The 13,609-nt window shown below is 57.7% G+C and overlaps 1 protein-coding gene across 1 annotated transcript in view; it reads left to right on the top strand.

Moving 5' to 3' along the window:
* The window catches only part of LOC122555409 (ATP-binding cassette sub-family G member 1), a 93,665-nt gene that overhangs the window by 68,951 nt on the left and 11,105 nt on the right, over positions 1-13,609 (top strand). The window lies entirely within an intron of this gene.

The following is a 13,609-nucleotide window of genomic DNA, read 5'->3' as shown; positions in this document are numbered from 1 at the left end:
ACTGGTTACCGGTGTCCCCGCTTTGGCCCACTAGTTACCGATGTCCCTGCTTTAGCCCACTGGTTACTGTTGTCCCTGCTTTGGGCGATTGTTTGCCTGTGTCCCGGCTTTGGCCCACTGGTTACCGGTGTCCCTGCTTTGGCCCATTGGTTACTGGTGTCCCAGCTTTGGCCCACTGTTTACTGGTGTCCCGGCTTTGGCCCACTGGTTACCGGAGTCCCCACTTTAGCCCACTGGTTAACGGTGACCCCACTTTGGCCCACTGGTTACCGGTGTCCCCGCTTTGGCCCACTTTTTACCGGTGTCCTGCTTTAGCTACTGGTTACTGGTGTCCCTGCTTTGGGCAATTGTTTGCCTGTGTCCTGGCTTTGACCCACTGGTTACCGGTGTCCCTGCTTTGGCCCATTGGTTACCGGTGTCCCAGCTTTGGCCCACTGTTTACTGGTGTCCCGGCTTTGGCCCACTGGTTACCGGAGTCCCCACTTTAGCCCACTGGTTAACGGTGACCCCACTTTGGCCCACTGGTTACCAGTGTCCCCGCTTTGGCCCACTTTTTACCGGTGTCGCTGCTTTAGCCCACTGGTTACTGGTGACCCCGCTTTGGCTGACTGGTTACCGGTGTCCCTGCTTTAGCCCACTGGTTACCGGTGTCCCCGCTTTAGCCCACTGGTTACCGGTGTCCCCACTTTGGCCCACTGGTTACTAGTGTCCCTGCTTTAGCCCACTGGTTACCGGTGTCCCCGCTTTAGCCCACTGGTTACCGGTGTCCCCACGCTGGCCCACTGGTTACCAGTGTCCCTGCTTTAGCCCACTGGTTACCGCTGTCCCTGCTTTGGCCCACTGGTTACCGGTGTCCCCGCTATAGCACACTGGTTATCGGTGTCCCATCTTTAGCCCACTGGTTACCGCTGTCCCGGCTTTAGCCCACTGATTACCGGTGTGCCTGCTTTAGCCCACTGGTTACCAGTGTCACCGCTTTAACCCACTAGTTACCGGTGGCCCGGCGCTGGCCCACTGGTTACCGGTGTCAGTGCTTTAGCCTACTGGTTACCGGTGTCCCCCCTTGGGCCCACTGTTACCGGTGTACCAGCTTTAGCCCACTGGTTACTGGTGTCCACACTTTGGCCCACTGGTTACCGGTGTCCCCACTTTGGCCCACTGGTGTCCGATGTCCACGCTTTGGCCCACTAGTTACCGATGTCCCCGCTTTGGGCCACTGGTTACCGGTGTCCTGTCTTTAGCCCACTGGTTACCAGGGTCCCTGATTTAGCCCACTGATTAGCGGAGTCCTGGCTTTGGCCCACTGGTTCCCGGTGTACCCGCTTTGGCCCACGGGTTACTGGTGTCCTGGCTTTAGCCCACTGCTTACCGGTGTCCCAGCTTTGGCCCACTGGTTACCTGTGTCCCGGCTTTGGCTCACTGGTTACCTGTGTCCCGGCTTTGGCCCACTGATACTAGTGTCCCCGCTTTGGCCCGCTGGCTACCAGTGTCCCCGCTTTAGCCCACTGGTTACCGGTGTCCCCGCTTTGGCCCACTAGTTACCGATGTCCCTGCTTTAGCCCACTGGTTACTGTTGTCCCTGCTTTGGGCGATTGTTTGCCTGTGTCCCGGCTTTGGCCCACTGGTTACCGGTGTCCCTGCTTTGGCCCATTGGTTACTGGTGTCCCAGCTTTGGCCCACTGTTTACTGGTGTCCCGGCTTTGGCCCACTGGTTACCGGAGTCCCCACTTTAGCCCACTGGTTAACGGTGACCCCACTTTGGCCCACTGGTTACCGGTGTCCCCGCTTTGGCCCACTTTTTACCGGTGTCCTGCTTTAGCTACTGGTTACTGGTGTCCCTGCTTTGGGCAATTGTTTGCCTGTGTCCTGGCTTTGACCCACTGGTTACCGGTGTCCCTGCTTTGGCCCATTGGTTACCGGTGTCCCAGCTTTGGCCCACTGTTTACTGGTGTCCCGGCTTTGGCCCACTGGTTACCGGAGTCCCCACTTTAGCCCACTGGTTAACGGTGACCCCACTTTGGCCCACTGGTTACCAGTGTCCCCGCTTTGGCCCACTTTTTACCGGTGTCGCTGCTTTAGCCCACTGGTTACTGGTGACCCCGCTTTGGCTGACTGGTTACCGGTGTCCCTGCTTTAGCCCACTGGTTACCGGTGTCCCCGCTTTAGCCCACTGGTTACCGGTGTCCCCACTTTGGCCCACTGGTTACTAGTGTCCCTGCTTTAGCCCACTGGTTACCGCTGTCCCCGCTTTAGCCCACTGGTTACCGGTGTCCCTGCTTTGGCCCACTGGTTACCGGTGTCCCCGCTTTAGCACACTGGTTACCGGTGTCCCATCTTTAGCCCACTGGTTACCGCTGTCCTGGCTTTAGCCCACTGATTACCGGTGTGCCTGCTTTAGCCCACTGGTTACCAGTATCACCGCTTTAGCCCACTAGTTACCGGTGGCTCGGCGCTGGCCCACTGGTTACCGGTGTCCTGGCGCTGACCCACTGGTTACCGATGTCAGTGCTTTAGCCTACTGGTTACCGGTGTCCCCCCTTGGGCCCACTGTTACCGGTGTACTAGCTTTAGCCCACTGGTTACCGGTGTCCACGCTTTGGCCCACTGGTTACCGGTGTCCCCACTTTGGCCCACTGGTTACCGATGTCCACGCTTTGGCCCACTAGTTACCGATGTCCCCGCTTTGGGCCACTGGTTACCGGTGTCCTGTCTTTAGCCCACTGGTTACCAGGGTCCCTGATTTAGCCCACTGATTAGCGGAGTCCTGGCTTTGGCCCACTGGTTCCCGGTGTACCCGCTTTGGCCCACGGGTTACTGGTGTCCTGGCTTTAGCCCACTGCTTACCGGTGTCCCCACTTTGGCCCACTGGTTCCCGGTGTACCCGCTTTGGCCCACGGGTTACTGGTGTCCTGGCTTTAGCCCACTGGTTACCGGTGTCCCCACTTTGGCCCACGGGTTACCGGTGTCCCCGCTTTGGCCCACTGGTTACCGGTGACCCCGCTTTGGCTGACTGGTTACCGGTGTCCCTGCTTTATCCCACAGGTTACCAGTGTCCCCGCTTTAGCACACTGGTTATCGGTGTCCCCGCTTTAGCCCACTGGTTACCGCTGTCCCCGCTTTAGCCCACTGATTACCGGTGTGCCTGCTTCAGCCCACTGGTTACCAGTGTCACCGCTTTAGCCCACTAGTTACCGGTGTCCCCGCTTTGGCCCACTAGTTACCAGTGTCCCCACTTTGGCCCACTGGTTACCGATGTCCACGCTTTGGCCCACTAGTTACCGATGTCCCCGCTTTGGGCCACTGGTTACCGGTGTCCTGTCTTTAGCCCACTGGTTACCAGGGTCCCTGATTTAGCCCACTGATTAGCGGAGTCCTAGCTTTAGCCCACTGGTTACCGGTGTCCCCACTTTGGCCCACTGGTTACTAGTGTCCCTGCTTTAGCCCACTGGTTACCGCTGTCCCCGCTAGTTACCGGTGGCTCGGCGCTGGCCCACTGGTTACCGGTGTCCTGGCGCTGACCCTCTGGTTACCGATGTCAGTGCTTTAGCCTACTGGTTACCAGTGTCCACGCTTTGGCCCACTGGTTACCGGTGTCCCCACTTTGGCCCACTGGTTACCGATGTCCACGCTTTGGCCCACTAGTTACCGATGTCCCCGCTTTGGGCCACGGGTTACCGGTGTCCCCGCTTTGGCCCACTGGTTACCGGTGACCCCACTTTGGCTGACTGGTTACCGGTGTCCCTGCTTTATCCCACAGGTTACCAGTGTCCCCGCTTTAGCACACTGGTTATCGGTGTCCCCGCTTTAGCCCACTGGTTACCGCTGTCCCCGCTTTAGCCCACTGATTACCGGTGTGCCTGCTTCAGCCCACTGGTTACCAGTGTCACCGCTTTAGCCCACTGATTACCGGTGTGCCTGCTTCAGCCCACTGGTTACCAGTGTCACCGCTTTAGCCCACTAGTTACCGGTGTCCCCGCTTTGGCCCACTAGTTACCAGTGTCCCCACTTTGGCCCACTGGTTACCGATGTCCACGCTTTGGCCCACTAGTTACCGATGTCCCCGCTTTGGGCCACTGGTTACCGGTGTCCTGTCTTTAGCCCACTGGTTACCAGGGTCCCTGATTTAGCCCACTGATTAGCGGAGTCCTAGCTTTAGCCCACTGGTTACCGGTGTCCCCACTTTGGCCCACTGGTTACTAGTGTCCCTGCTTTAGCCCACTGGTTACCGCTGTCCCCGCTTTAGCCCACTGGTTACCGGTGTCCCTGCTTTGGCCCACTGGTTACCGGTGTCCCCGCTTTAGCACACTGGTTACCGGTGTCCCATCTTTAGCCCACTGGTTACCGCTGTCCTGGTTTTAGCCCACTGATTACCGGTGTGCCTGCTTTAGCCCACTGGTTACCAGTATCACCGCTTTAGCCCACTAGTTACCGGTGGCTCGGCGCTGGCCCACTGGTTACCGGTGTCCTGGCGCTGACCCACTGGTTACCGATGTCAGTGCTTTAGCCTACTGGTTACCGGTGTCCCCCCTTGGGCCCACTGTTACCGGTGTACTAGCTTTAGCCCACTGGTTACCGGTGTCCACGCTTTGGCCCACTGGTTACCGGTGTCCCCACTTTGGCCCACTGGTTACCGATGTCCACGCTTTGGCCCACTAGTTACCGATGTCCCCGCTTTGGGCCACTGGTTACCGGTGTCCTGTCTTTAGCCCACTGGTTACCAGGGTCCCTGATTTAGCACACTGATTAGCGGAGTCCTGGCTTTGGCCCACTGGTTCCCGGTGTACCCGCTTTGGCCCACTGGTTACCGGTGTCCTGTCTTTAGCCCACTGGTTACCAGGGTCCCTGATTTAGCCCACTGATTAGCGGAGTCCTAGCTTTGGCCCACTGGTTCCCGGTGTACCCGCTTTGGCCCACGGGTTACTGGTGTCCTGGCTTTAGCCCACTGCTTACCGGTGTCCCCACTTTGGCCCACTGGTTCCCGGTGTACCCGCTTTGGCCCACGGGTTACTGGTGTCCTGGCTTTAGCCCACTGGTTACCGGTGTCCCCACTTTGGCCCACGGGTTACCGGTGTCCCCGCTTTGGCCCATTGGTTACCGGTGACCCCGCTTTGGCTGACTGGTTACCGGTGTCCCTGCTTTATCCCACAGGTTACCAGTGTCCCCGCTTTAGCACACTGGTTACCGGTGTCCCCGCTTTAGCCCACTGGTTACCGCTGTCCCCGCTTTAGCCCACTGATTACCGGTGTGCCTGCTTCAGCCCACTGGTTACCAGTGTCACCGCTTTAGCCCACTAGTTACCGGTGTCCCCGCTTTGGCCCACTAGTTACCAGTGTCCCCACTTTGGCCCACTGGTTACCGATGTCCACGCTTTGGCCCACTAGGTACCGATGTCCCCGCTTTGGGCCACTGGTTACCGGTGTCCTGTCTTTAGCCCACTGGTTACCAGGGTCCCTGATTTAGCCCACTGATTAGCGGAGTCCTAGCTTTGGCCCACTGGTTCCCGGTGTACCCGCTTTGGCCCACGGGTTACTGGTGTCCTGGCTTTAGCCCACTGCTTACCGGTGTCCCCACTTTGGCCCACTGGTTCCCGGTGTACCCGCTTTGGCCCACGGGTTACTGGTGTCCTGGCTTTAGCCCACTGGTTACCGGTGTCCCCACTTTGGCCCACGGGTTACCGGTGTCCCCGCTTTGGCCCACTGGTTACCGGTGACCCCGCTTTGGCTGACTGGTTACCGGTGTCCCTGCTTTATCCCACAGGTTACCGGTGTCCCCGCTTTAGCACACTGGTTACCGGTGACCCGCTTTAGCCCACTGGTTACCGCTGTCCCCGCTTTAGCCCACTGATTACTGGTGTGCCTGCTTTAGCCCACTGGTTACCAGTGTCACCGCTTTAGCCCACTAGTTACCGGTGTCCCCGCTTTGGCCCACTAGTTACCAGTGTCCCCACTTTGGCCCACTGGTTACCAGTATCCCTGCATATTCCCACTGGTTACCACTGTCCCTGCTTTAGCCCACTGGTTACCGGTGTCCCTGCTTTGGCCCACTGGTTACCGGTGTCCCCACGTTGGCCCACTGTTACCGGTGTCCCTGCTTTTGCCCACGGGTTACTGGTGTCCCCGCTTTGGCCCACTGGTTACCGGTGTCGTGGCTTTGGCCCACTGGTAACCAGTGTCACCGCTTTGGCCCACTGGTTACCGGTGTCCCCGCTTTAGCTCACTGGTTACCGGTGTCCCACCTTTAGCCCACTGGTTACCGCTGTCCCCGCTTTAGCCCACTGATTACCGGTGTGCCTGCTTTAGCCCACTGGTTACCAGTGTCACTGCTTTAGCCCACTAGTTACCGGTGTCCCGGCGCTGGCCCACTGGTTACCGGTGTCAGTGCTGTAGCCTACTGGTTACCGGTGTCCCCCCTTTGGCCCACTGTTACCGGTGTACCAGCTTTAGCTCACTAGTTACCGGTGTCCACGCTTTGGCCCACTGGTTACCGGTGTCCACGCTTTGGCCGACTGGTTACCGGTGTCCCCGCTTTGGGCCACTGGTTACCGGTGTCCTGTCTTTAGCCCACTGGTTACCAGGGTCCCTGATTTAGCCCACTGATTAGCGGAGTCCTGGCTTTGGCCCACTGGTTACCGGAGTCCCTGCTTTGGCCCACGGGTTTCTGGTGTCCTGGCTTTAGCCCACTGGTTACCGGTGTCCCCACTTTGGCCCACTGGTTACCGGTGTCCACGCTTTGGCCGACTGGTTACCGGTGTCCCCGCTTTGGGCCACTGGTTACCGGTGTCCTGTCTTTAGCCCACTGGTTACCAGGGTCCCTGATTTAGCCCACTGATTAGCGGAGTCCTGGCTTTGGCCCACTGGTTACCGGAGTCCCTGCTTTGGCCCACGGGTTTCTGGTGTCCTGGCTTTAGCCCACTGGTTACCGGTGTCCTGGCTTTGGGCCACTAGTTACTGGTGTCCCCACCTTGGCCCACTGGTTACCGGTGTCCCCACTTTGGCCCACTGGTTACTGGTGTCCCTGCTTTAGCCCACTGGTTACCGGTGTCCTCACTTTGGCACACTGGTTACCGGTGTCCACGCTTTGGCCCACTGGTTACCAGTGTCCCTGCTTTAGCCCACTGGTTACCGGTGTCCCCACTTTGGCCCACGGGTTTCCGGTGTCCCCGCTTTGGGCCACTGGTTACCGGTGTCCGGGCTTTAGCCCACTGGTTACCAGTGTCCCTGATTTATCCCACTGATTACCAGTGTCCTGGCTTTTGCCCACTGGTTACCAGTGTCCCCGCTTTGGCCCACTGGTTACCGGTATCCTGGCTTTAGCCCACTGGTTACCGGTGTCCCCGCTTTGGCCCACTGGTTACCCGTGTCTTGGCTTTAGTCCACTGGTTACTGGTGTCCTGGCTTTGGCCCACTGGTTCTGGTGTCCCCGCTTTGGCCCACTGTTTACCGGTGCCCCGCGCTGACCCACTGGTTACAGGTGTCAGTGCTTTAGTCCACTGGTTACCGGTGTCCCCGCTTTGGCCCACTGTTTACCGGTGTCCTGGCATTAGACCACTGGTTGCCGGTGTTCCAGCTTTAGCCCACTGGTTACCGGTGTCCCCGCTTGGGCCCACTGGTTACTGGTGTCCTTCCTATGGCCCACTGGTTACCGGTGTCTCCGCTTTGCCCACTGGTTACCGGTGACCCGGCTTTGGCCCACTGGTTACCGGTGTCCTGGCATTCGCCCACTGGTTACCGGTGTCCCCGTTTTAGGCCACTGGTTACCGGTGTCCCTGCTTTAGCCCCCTGGTTACTGGTGTCCCTGATGTGGCCCACTGGTTACCGGTGTCCCCGTTTTGGCCCACTGGTTACCGGTGTCCCTGCTTTGGCCCACTGGTTACCGGTGTCCCTGCTTTGGCCCACTGGTTACCAGTGTCCCCGCTTTAGCCCACTGGTTACCGGAGTCCCCAATACAGCCCACTAGTTACCGGCGTCCCCGCTCTAGCCCACTGGTTACCAGTGTCCCCACTTTGGCCCACTGTTTACCAGTGTCCCCACTTTGGACCACTGTTTACCAGTATCCCCGTTTTGGCCCACTGGTTACCGGTGTCCCCGCTTTGGGCCACTGGTTACCGGTGTCCCTGCTTTGGGCGATTGTTTAGCTGTGTCCCCGTTTTGGCCCACTGGTTTCTGGAGTCTCCGTTTTGGCCCACTGGTTACCGGTGTCACCGCTTTAGCCCACTGGTTACTGGTGTCCCCACTTTGCCGCACTGGTTACCAGTATCCCTGCTTTCGCCTACTGGTTGCCGGTGTCCCTGCTTTAGCGCACTGGTTACTGGTGTCCCCGCTTTGGCCCACTGGTTACCGGTGTCCCCGCTTTAGCCCACTGGTTACCGGAGTCCCAGCTTCGGCCCACTAGTTACCGGTGTCCCCGCTTTCGCCCACTAGTTACCGATTTTCCCACTTTGGCCAACTGGTTACCGGTGTCCCCGCTTTAGCCCACTATTTACTGGTGTCCCCGATGAGGCCCAATGGTTACCGGAGTCTCCGTTTTTGGCACACTGGTTACCGGTGTCACTGCTTTAGCCCACTGGTTACCGGTGTCCCCACTTTGGCCCACTGGTTCCCGGTGTCCCGGCACTGGCCCACTGTTTACCGGTGTCAGTGCTTTTGCCTGCTGGTTACCGGTGCCCCCCCTTTGGCCCACTGTTACCGGTATACCAGCTTTAGCCCACTGGTTACCGGTGTCCACGCTTTGGCCGACTGGTTACTGGTGTTCCCACTTTGGCCCACTGGTTACCAGTGTCCCTGCTTTAGCCCACTGGTTACCGGTGTTCCCACTGTGGCCCACGGGTTACCGGTGTCCCCACTTTGGCCCACTGGTTACCAGTGTCCCTGCTTTAGCCCACTGGTTACCGGTGTTCCCACTGTGGCCCACTGGTTACCAGTGTCCCCGCTTTGGCCCACTGGTTACCGTGTCCTGGCTTTAGCCCACTGGTTACCAGTGTTCTGGCTTTGGCTCACTGGTTACCGGTGTCCTGGCTTTAGCCCACTGGTTACCCGTGTCCTGGCTTTAGCCCACTGGTTACCGGTGTCCTGGCTTTGGCCCACTGGTTCTGGTGTTCCCGCTTTGGCCCACTGTTTACTGGTGTCCCGGCACTGACCCACTGGTTACAGGTGTCAGTGCTTTAGCCCACTGGTTACTGGTCGCCCCGCTTTGGCCCACTGTTTGCCGGTGCCCCTGCTTTAGCCCAATGGTTACCGGTGTCCTGGCTTTAGCCCACTGGTTGCTGGTATCTGTGCTTTAGCCCACTGGTTGCCGGTGTCCCCGCTTGGCCCCACTGGTTACTGGTGTCCTTCCTATGGCCCACTGGTTACCGGTGTCTCCGCTTTGCCCACTGGTTACTGGTGTCCCCGCTTTGGGCCACTGATTACGGGTGTCCCTGCTTTGGCCCACTGATTACCGGAGTCCTGGCGTTGGCCCACTGGTTACCGGTGTCCCTGCTTTGGCCCACTGCTTACCGGTGCCCTGGCTTTAGCCCACTGTTTACTGGTGTCCCTGCTTTAGCCCACTGGCTTCCGGTGTCCTGGCTTTGGCCCACTGGTTAGCGGAGTCCCTGCTTTCGCCTACTGGTTATCGGTGTCCCTGCTTTAGCGCACTGGTTTCCGGTGTCCTGGCTTTGGCCCACTGGTTAGCGGTGTCCCCACTTTAGCCCACTGGTTACCAGTATCCCTGCTTTCGCCTACTGGTTACCGGTGTCCCTGCTTTAGCGCACTGGTTACTGGTGTCCCCGCTTTGGCCCACTGGTTATCCGTGTCCCCGCTTTAGCCAACTGGTTACCGGTGTCCCCGCTTTGGCCCACTGGTTACCGGTTTTCCCACTTTGGCCCACTGGTTACCGGTCTCCCTGCTTTGGGCCACTGGTTACCGGTGTCCCTGCTTTGGGCGATTGTTTGCCTGTGTCCCGGCTTTGGCCTACTGGTTTCCGGTATCCCCGCTTTAGCCCACTGGTTACCGGTGTCCCTGCTTTGGCCCACTGGTTACCGGTGTCCCCGCTTTAGCCCACTATTTACCGGTGTCCCCAATGAGGCCCACTGGTTACCGGAGTCTCCGTTTTGGCCCACTGGTTGCCGGTGTCACCGCATTAGCCCACTGGTTACCGGTGTCCTGGCTTTAGCCCACTGGTTACCGGCGGCCCTGTTTTAGCCCACTGGTTACCGTTGTCCCCACTTTCACCCACTGCTTACCGGTGTCCCCGCTTTAGCCCACTGGTTACCGGAGTTTCCGCTTTGGCTCACTGGTTACCGTTGTCCCCGCTTTAGCCCACTGGTTACCGGTGTCCCCGCTTTAGCCCACTGATTACCGGAATCTCCGCTTTGGCCCACTGGTTACTGGTGTCCTGGATTTGGCCCACTGGTTACCGGTGTCCCCACTTTGTCCCACAGGTTACTGGTGTCACTGCTTTAGCCCACTGGTTACTGGTGTCCTGGCTTTGGCCCACTGGTTACTCGTGTCCTGGCTTTGGCCCACTGGTTACCGGAGTCTCCGCTTTGGCCCACTGGTTACCGGTGTCCCTGCTTTAGCCCACTGGTTACTGGTGTCCTGGCTTTGGCCCACTGGTTACCGGTGCCCCTGTTTTAGCCCACTGGTTACCGGTGTCCCCGCTTTGACCCACTGGTTACCGGTGTCCCCGCTTTGACCCACTGCTTACCGGTTTCCCTGCTTTAGCCCATTGGTTACCAGTGTCCCTGCTTTGACCCACTGGTTACTGGTGTCCCCGCTTTGACCCACTGCTTACCGGTTTCCCTGCTTTAGCCCACTGGTTACCAGTGTCCCTGCTTTGGCCAACAGATTACCGGTGTCCCGGTTTTAGTCCACTGGTTACCAGTGTCGTGGCTTTGGCCCACTGGTTGCTGGTGTCCCCACTTTGGCCCACTGGTTACCGGTGTCCTGGCTTTAGCCCACTGGTTACCGGCGTTCCGGCTTTAGCCCACTGGTTACCAGTGTCCTGGCTTTGGCCCACAAGTTACTGGTGACCCCACTTTGGCCCACTGGTTACCGGTGTCCTGACTTTGGCCCACTGGTTACCGGTGTCCCCACTTTGGCCCACTGGGTACCAGTATCCTGGCTTTAGCCCACTGGTTACCGGCGTCCCTGCTTTAGCCCACCGGTTACCAGTGTCCCCGCTTTGGCCCACTGGTTACCGGTGCCCCTGCTTTAACCAACTAGTTACCGGTGTCGTGGCTTTGGCCCACTGGTTACTGGTGTCCCCATTTTGGCCCACTGTTTACCAGTGTCCCTGATTTAGCCCACTGGTTACCGGTGTCCTGGCTTTAACCCATTGGTTACCGGCGTTCCTGCTTTAGCCCACTGGTTACCAGTGTCCTGGCTTTGGCCCACAAGTTACTGGTGACCCCACTTTGGCCCACTGGTTACCGGTGTCCTGACTTTGGCCCACTGGTTACCGGTGTCCCCACTTTGGCCCACTGGGTACCGGTATCCTGGCTTTAGCCCACTGGTTACCGGCGTCCCTGCTTTAGCCCACCGGTTACCAGTGTCCCCGCTTTGGCCCACTGGTTACCGGTGCCCCTGCTTTAACCAAATAGTTACCGGTGTCGTGGCTTTGGCCCACTGGTTACTGGTGTCCCCATTTTGGCCCACTGTTTACCAGTGTCCCTGATTTAGCCCACTGGTTACCGGTGTCCTGGCTTTAACCCATTGGTTACCGGTATCCTGGCTTTGGCCCACTGGTTACCTGTGTCCCCACTTTGGTCCACTGGTTACCGGTGTCCCCGCTTTGGCCCACTGGTTACCTTGTCCCTGCTTTAGCCCACTGGTTACTGGTGTCCCCACTTTAGCCCACTGGTTACCAGTGTCCCCACTTTAGCCCACTGGTTACCGGTGTCGTAGCTTTGGTCCACTGGTTACTGTTGTCCCCACCTTGACCGACTGTTTACCGGTGTCCCTGCTTTAACCCACTGGTTACCGGTGTCCTGGCTTTGGCCCACTGGTTATCGGTGTCCCTGCTTTGGCCCACTGGTTACCGGTGTCCCTGCTTTGGCCCACTGGTTACCTGTGTCCCTGCTTTGGCCCACTGGTTACCGGTGTCCCTGCTTTAGCCCACTGGTTACCTGTGTCCCTGCTTTGGCCCACTGGTTACCGGTGTCCCTGATTTGGCTCACTGGTTACCGGTGTCCCCGCTTTGGCCCGCTGGTTACCGGTGTCCCTGATTTGGCTCACTGGTTACCGGTGTACCCGCTTTGGCCCGCTGGTTACCGGTGTCCCTGATTTGGCTCACTGGTTACCGGTGTCCCGTCTTTGGCCGACTGGTATCTCTGCCGATCGCCGACCCTGCTTCAGAGGCCGAGGCCGGATGTCCAACACAGAGGGAAGGGAGGAGAGTGGGGGAAGAAAACTGAAGAAAAGGAATGGGCGGAGCAGAGGAGATCCGATCTCTCTGTTTCTCTTTCTCTCTCTCCAACACATTTCGAATGTCCTTCATTTTGCATTTTATGTGAAGGTTGTAATGTTGTGGTAATACCATTGGGCTAGTTATCCAGAGCTCCCAAGTTAACGTTGTGGGGACATAATGAATCCCATCGTGACAGATGGTGAAATTTGAATTCAATATCCGCAAAGAATCTGGAATTGAAAGCTAGTCCAGTGACCGACTGTGACCTTTGTCATAAAAACCCATCTGTTTTGCAAATCTTCTTTAGGGAAGGAAACCTGTTGCCCTTATCTGGTCTGTTCTACATATGATTCCAGGCTTCAGCAATATTAACTCTTCACTGCCCTCTGAAACGGTTGTGGCCAGTCATTCAGATCAGTGGGCAATAAATACTGGCCTTGTCTGTGACACCAAACACCAAGAACAAATCTTCCATGGATCTGTCAGAAGTTATGCTTCCGGACTCACAGCAGAGATGTAACATCCCCAGTCAGCCACATTTCAAAGGGTCATATTGTTGGAGATTTAAGATTAGATTAGATTCCCTACAGTATGGAAACAGGCCCTTCGGTTCAACAAGTCTATACTGACCCTCCGAAGAGTAACCCACCCAGACCCATTCCCCTAACCTATACTCGCCCCTGACTAATGCACCAAGCACTATGGGCAGTTTAACATGGCCAATTCACCTAACCTGCACATCTTTGGACTGTGGGAGGAAACCGGAGCACCCAGAGGAAACCCACGCAGACACGGGGAGAATGTGCAAACTCCACACAGACAGTCGCCCGAGGCAGGAATTGCACCCAGGTCCCTGCTGCTGTGAGGCAGCAGTGCAAACTACTGAGCCACTGTGTCACCCCATTTTTCCTCGTTTTAAATCACTGACCTTACCTCTAGCCCCTTCCCTCGCTCCTCTAGCCCCTTCCCTCGCTCCTCTAGCCCCTTCCCTCGCTCCTCTTGCCCCTTCCCTCGCTCCTCTAGCCCCTTCCCTCGCTCCTCTAGCCCCTTCCCTTTAAAAGGGAAAGCTAAATGTTGAGCTCAAGTGTTAATAGCTTATGACTTTAACAGTGTGACAAAACAAAACAGTGCAGATGCTGGAATTCTGAAAGTTCAGTTGGGAAATCAAGAGTTTCGTGAATGATTAATGCAGCCGGATTTTATGATCTGTGATGTATCGCATGAA

The sequence above is a fragment of the Chiloscyllium plagiosum genome, unplaced genomic scaffold (genome assembly GCF_037043375.1).
Source record: "Chiloscyllium plagiosum isolate Xiang-an unplaced genomic scaffold, Cpla_swu_hap1 HiC_scaffold_12, whole genome shotgun sequence".
NCBI lineage: Eukaryota > Metazoa > Chordata > Chondrichthyes > Orectolobiformes > Hemiscylliidae > Chiloscyllium > Chiloscyllium plagiosum.
Note: the sequence above shows the minus strand (reverse complement) of the source record. Positions and strands in the feature narration are given on the sequence as shown.